At 37.7% G+C, this 6608-nt stretch overlaps 1 pseudogene; it reads right to left on the bottom strand.

Moving 5' to 3' along the window:
* Nucleotides 1-1659: 1659 nt before the first annotated feature.
* Nucleotides 1660-6368, bottom strand: LOC126499423 (heat shock protein HSP 90-alpha-like; annotated as a pseudogene).
* Nucleotides 6369-6608: the final 240 nt, after the last annotated feature.

Genomic DNA, 6608 nt, shown 5'->3' with positions numbered 1-6608 from the left:
CTTCTTCAGACCTCTCCAAATGACAGATTTCTTCACTTTAGGGGGAACTGACTTTCCAAGAACAAAGGCTAACATGGAATTAAAATTATGCTCAGTTTTAGTCAAAACTAGCAATAAAATAGTTTCTTGTCCTAGAAATATTTTATAAGCATTATATATCTGTCTAGAACTCTTCTTGAGCATTTAACTTGAAAATTTGTATTTTATTAAATGTGTATTCCAAGCCCAAATGTTTCTTCAGTGTCTTTGCATAGGTATTCAGTCAGCTATGTACAATATTGCTTCCTCAGTACCTGAAAATTAAACATCTTTTTAAATATACCAATTCACCTCCTACATTTTCTGAGGGGTAAAAGTTATGCAAGGTCTGTTAGCCACAATTATTTCTGTAACAGTCGACGGTACTCCATTCCTTGGGATCTCAGCTTTATGGATCATTTGATGGGATAATGAATGCCTGTGAGCTTTTTGAGGAAGTGATTCCTTTAGCACCTTGCCAACTGTTCAGGATTTTCAAGCTTAAAAAACCACACCACGTCCGATTTGACAAAGCAACCTGCGGTTTACTTTCTCTAATTACTATTGCTTAACTTAGGTTTCAACAAACTAAGTGAAAGCTTTTTTCAGTTTGAACGTGCTGAAAGGCCTTGGCTTTAGGTAAGCACCCGAGCATGGCCAATCTCATGAGTATGGTTTTGCCATATGGAAAGCTGGACTTAAAGACATAATCATGAATTCATGACAGTTCAGAGTTCTCACAAGTTTCATTTATGTTTACTTTACAATAACCATCATGCAACCCATTAAGAGAGTCAAATGACTAGATTGACTATTTTTGTAGTCATAGAGAAAATAGAATATTAGGTAACCTTTACAATTCTTCTGATCTTGGAGTTGTTAAATACCTATCTTTAGAGGTCTTAAACACTAAATACCACATTTAACATTTAGAGAAAGCAGGACTTTAAAATGGGGTGTCATGGTTTGTGCAATAACGTGAAACAGTTCTTTTCTTCCAAGGTAGATCATTAAAGAAAGACTGGTACAAAATATAAACAAACTTGGGAACTTTTGTAGATCAAAACCAAATTGTTTAAAAATAATATTTTCTTTAAAATATTGTTAGAAAAAAATCTGTATTCAAAATTAAAATTTGTATTTTTTTCATGGAGGGAAAAATGATCTACCAAAGTCACCAAGTGGAAGACAGTTTTAAGCAGAGAATTTAATGGTTTTGTTGAGTAGTTTGTAGACAGAGGTCCTATCTGCATTATCAAGGGGGAGCAGAGTGGCTTGTTCACAGGAAATCTTAGTTCCCTGTTGAGGTTTCTACATTTGTTGGAGTGACAGGGAAATGAAACTGCAGCTGTTCATCCTCACTAAATAAATGGGTAAATGACATCAGTTAGCAGCTTATTTGGGCTCCCTCTAGGACTGGCTACTTTACCTGCATAATAATACATGCCAATGACCATAAGCCATAAAGTAGAGATGCATGGTCTGAGCTTCATAAAAGTGTCTGAGTACTACTGCTTTTTTTTCCCGTTCAAAAAGTTACACTTCCTCCCCTCCTCCCATTCCCCTTCTGCTCCCCCACTCACTCTCCTCCCTCCTCCCCCTCCTTAAGAGAGGGCAGGTAACCCTGACCTGTGGGAAGTCCAAGGCCCTCCCCTCTACCTTCAGGCCTAGGAAGCTTTGCATCCAAATAGACTAGAGTCCCAAAAAGCCAGTACACTGTTTTAAAATCAGACGTGGGTTGATTAGCAGCACACTCTGGCCTTTGGATTGCCTCTGCAGGTGAGTAGATGGGAAACCCCTGAGCTATGCCTGACTACTTCGGTTTTTTTCCCATGATAGAGTAGATTTGTGTCAGGCTTGTGAAGAGCACCAGTGGGAAATTGGACGAGAACAGACCCAGCTAATATGACACAGGACTAGGTAGAAAAAAAAGTGATTGACTGAGGAGTGAGGAGAAAAGAGGTTTTACCGGAGATTGGAGATGGAGAAATGCAGGTGGATGTCAGCAAAGCTGCAAATACAGAAATAATAATAGTGGTTATCTTCATTCTATTTCTTTTTAAATTAAATCACAAGAGTGAAATATATACACATATGCATGAAACAAAAATAATATATGTTTTTCTTTTTGTCTGGTTTTGTAAATGGAAACAACAAATGTTAATGATTTTATAACATCGGAAACTCTTAGAGCAATGTATAGTGCAGTAACTAGCCAGGAAACATTAACTATTATCACATTTCATTATGTTAGATGGATCACCTGCTTTCACATATTCAGTTTATAGATGAAGATTCAGTATCTGTGATGGAAATATTGAAAATGAATGCAGGTCAGAATTCTCCCAAGCAGTAATAAAATCTAAGTGCAATTGCAGATCCATATTAGTGATGAATATATTTTACTTGTTTTAAACAGATAGTTGGCTGGTGTGTCCCTTAACACTAGAATAAGAATATTGAAAGTTACTCGAGTTGACTGCAGTGTTTATCATAAGGAGCTTGTGCTCTTGATTTGCAAAGCAGGCTATGGACAGAGTGGGAGTCTTCGGCACACTGTTTAAGATAAAGGTGAATCTTGCATTCGGCTTAATGCTGTTCCGGTTTAATTTTATTTCCTCTATATAAAATGCATTTTGATAATTTCTCTTTAGATATAATTACTTTCAAATATTGGCAACGTTAATGATAACAGTCAATTGATTCAGGATGAATTCATAGAGTTCAAATGATCTTCAACTGGTTTTCTGTGCAGTATAGTCAATATAAAATTAGAATTTATGGAACTTTAAAACTAAATATGTTGTAGTGAATCTGTACCTTCTACCTCCCACATCCTTCTGTCTGTATGCCCTCTGTCCATCTTGTACACTAAACCCTGTCTCATGGCTACTTTCAGGTGCCCTTTTGCACTGTTCTTCTTCTTCAGTTCTTCTCTCTAACCCTCTCTTGGCTTCCTTTCTAGTGTCATGGGTATCATCACATTTAAACACATTTATATAATACATTTATACATTAAGGCTTGGATTCTATTTGTGAGACATTCTATTATTTCCTTCTGGTTGGAGTCACCTCATCTAAAAAGATTAACATTTCTAAAATTCATTGACAGAATAAGGTGGGGGAGAATATTTGCTATACTCTTCAATATGTTAACTTTCCAATTATAATGTAATGAATCAAATGCTGTCATAAAAGCTTGGAATTGATCACATAATAAAATCCAGAAATGCCTCCTAGTCCTTTTTCATGATGGCATACACATAATCTTCAAACTTGAGTTAGTACCTAAAGAGGAAAAGTATAAATTCATTTTAATTATAGAAAGCTGGATTTTACTTTTGATCCCTAATGCCTTCCTTGAAGTGAATTGCAGGCTTATTATGCAATGGTAATTTGTATGCCAACCCCAGAATTTACTACAATTCTGTCGATGTGAACTTAGAAGCGAATATGGAATCACCATGGTGTGTACTTCACAGAAGTTCAAGATCCTGTTTGCTTTATTTGGTTTGACATTTCCCATCTTTAATTTATCTCTAAAGGAGAAACCATGTATTTTCAGAATTCAAGTTAGTTTCATTTTATTTTTTTTTATTTTTTTCACCTTATGTCTCATTTATATTTACCTTTTAAAGCAGAATGTGATTGGGCACTGTATTTCCACTCACAAGCCTTGCTGAGTTACAAGACCTAGGGAGCTTAGGATTTTGTTCTTGGTACAAGCCACATGGGGAATTTTTGTTGTTTTAGCTTGTGTACTTACTTCTAAGACTAGTACATGCAGAACAATATGGGATGAAAAATTTTAAGATGGAACTCAAGCCATCTTAATTTTTTTCTTTTAAACATAGAGCTATCTCAGAACACTTCCAAGTGAAATTATTTGGTCTAAAAAGGGATCCAGCTCAATAGCTAAACACTTCAGACCACAAAGTTAATAGGTTACATTATGTCTTACAACAAACGTTCTACCAACCTATTGAATCAAACCTATAGTATCACAGTATCACACAAGTAGAAAGAAATTTTATCTCCCCCTTAGTTTCCATGCCACACAGATGTTTTAAATGTTAACCAAAATAAACAAAAATCCTGGGAAATATATTATCAGAAGGAATAAAAGTAAGCATCAAACATATAGTACTGGTGAAGCTTAGTCTACTTCTTCCATGCGTGATGTGTCGTCATCTCTTTCCGGGGGAGGGGGACATTTCTTCAGTTACAGCAGCACTGGTATCATCCACAGTAGGATCATCTCCATCAATCCCTAGACCAAGCTTGATCATCCTGTAGATCCTGTTAGTGTGTGTCTGGGGATCTTCCAGACTGAAGCCAGAAGACAGGAGTGCAGTTTCATACAGCAAAATGACCAGATCCTTCACAGATTTGTCGTTCTTGTCTGCTTCTGCCTTTTGCCGGAGGGTTTCAATAATGGAGTGATGAGGTTTATCTCCAGGTGTTTTCTTTGCTGCCATGTAACCCATTGTTGAGTTGTCTCTGAGGGCTTGAGCTTTCATGATTCTTTCCATGTTTGCTGTCCACCCATATGTGCTTGTCACAATACAACATGGGGATGTCACCAATCGATTTGATACAACCACCTTTTCAACCTTTTTCTTCAAAATATCTTTCATAATTTTGCAGAGGTTTTCAAATTTTGTCTTTTTTTCTTCCTGCTTCTTTTTCTCCTCTTCATCTTCTGGAAGCTCCAGTCCTTTGGTAACTCACTCCAAGGTCTTGCCTTCAAATTCCTTCAGTTGTTGCACACAATATTCATCAATGGGCGCAATCATATAGATTACTTTTAAGCCACACTTTAGGAGGTGTTCCACAAAGGGCGAATTAGCAACTTGGTCCTTGGTCTCACCTATAATAAAGTAGATGTGCTTCTGGTTTTCCTTCATTTGGGTGCAATAATCTTTGAGAGAAACCATCTCATCTCCACAGGCACACGTGTAGTATCGCAATAGCTCTGAAAGCTTCTTCCAATTTTGAGAGTCTTCATGAATTCCAAGCTTTATGTTTTTTGAGAACTGCTCACAAAACTTTTTGTAGTTCTCTTTATCTTCTATCAGCTCAGTGAATAGTTCTAAGCATTTCTTGACCAAATTCTTTCTGATAACTTTCAAAATTTTTCTTTGCTGCAACATTTCACGGGAGATATTTAGAGGAAGATCCTCAGAATCCACCACTCCTCTGATGAAATTCAGATACTCAGGAGTTAATTCCTCACAGTTATCCATGATGAAAACTCTGTGCACATACAACTTGGTTTTGTTCTTTTTCTTTCTGTTTTCAAACAGATCAAAAGGAGCACATCTTGGGACAAAACGGAGGGCCCAGAATTCCAATTGTCCTTCAACAGAAAAATGATTTATCGCCAAATGTTCTTCCCAATCATTGGTTAAGCTCTTGTAGAACTCTCCATATTCTTCATTAGTAATGTCACCGGGATTTCTGGTCCAAATCGGCTTTGTTTTGTTGAGCTCTTCCTGATTGATGTACTTTTCCCTTATCTTCATCTTCTTCTTGTCACCATCCTTCTTTTCTTCCTCTTCTTTATCGGAACCGACATCTTCTATTTCAGGCTTGTTGTCGGACTCCTTTTCTTCTTTGTTCTACTCTTTATCTTCTTTTTCTTCAGCTTCATCATCACTGACTTCCTTATCACGTTCCTTCTCCACGAAGAGAGTAATAGGATAGCCAATGAACTGAGGATGTTTCTTCACTATCTCTTTTATTCTCTTTTCCTCCAAGTACTCAGTTTGGTCTTCTTTCAGGTGTAAGATGACCTTTGTTCCACGACCCATTGGCTCCCCTGTATCAGTCCTTACTGTGAAGGATCCCCCGGCTGAGGATTCCCAGGCGTACTGCTCATCGTCATTATGTTTGGTGATCACAGTCACTTTCTCAGTGACCAAATACACAGAGTAAAAACTAACACCAAACTAGCCAATCATAGAAATATCTGCACCAGCCTGCAAAGCCTCCATGAAGGCTTTGGTGCCAGACTTGGCAACGGTACCAACGTTATTGATCAAGTCAGCATTGGTCATTCCAATTCCAGTATCCACAATGGTGAGGGTTCGATCTTGTTTGTTGGGAATAAGATTAATGTGCAACTACTTCCCAGAGTCTAGTTTCCCAGGGTCTGTCAGACTCTCGTATCTGATCTTGTCCAGAGTATCTGATGAAATGGAAATGATCTCCCTCAGGAAGATCTTTTTGTTCGAATAGAATGTGTTGATAATCAAGGACCTCAACTGGGAAATTCCTGCCTGAAAGGCAAAAGTCTTGACCTCTTCCTCCTCCATTGGTTGGCCCTGGGTCTGGGTTTCCTCAGGCATCTTTGCTGAGTGAACACTCACGAAATGTGACTATCCGCACCACAACACCGAAGCAACTCTTTTTTTTTTTTTAGAAATATACTTAATCATATTGTTTATGAGTTTTAATTGCAGCAAATAGATGCAGCACTGAATAGGTCACAAGGAACTTCCAACCCTTTCTGTCACTGAATGGTCCCAAAGGACAGCTCTCTTCTGAAAGATAAGCCACTGCCATGAGTGACAGACAGAAAGCAGACA

This window comes from Alexandromys fortis, unplaced genomic scaffold (assembly GCF_014885135.2).
Source record: "Alexandromys fortis isolate MF-2015 unplaced genomic scaffold, M_Fortis_MF-2015_v1.1 scaffold_11, whole genome shotgun sequence".
Lineage (NCBI taxonomy): Eukaryota > Metazoa > Chordata > Mammalia > Rodentia > Cricetidae > Alexandromys > Alexandromys fortis.
Note: the sequence above shows the minus strand (reverse complement) of the source record. Positions and strands in the feature narration are given on the sequence as shown.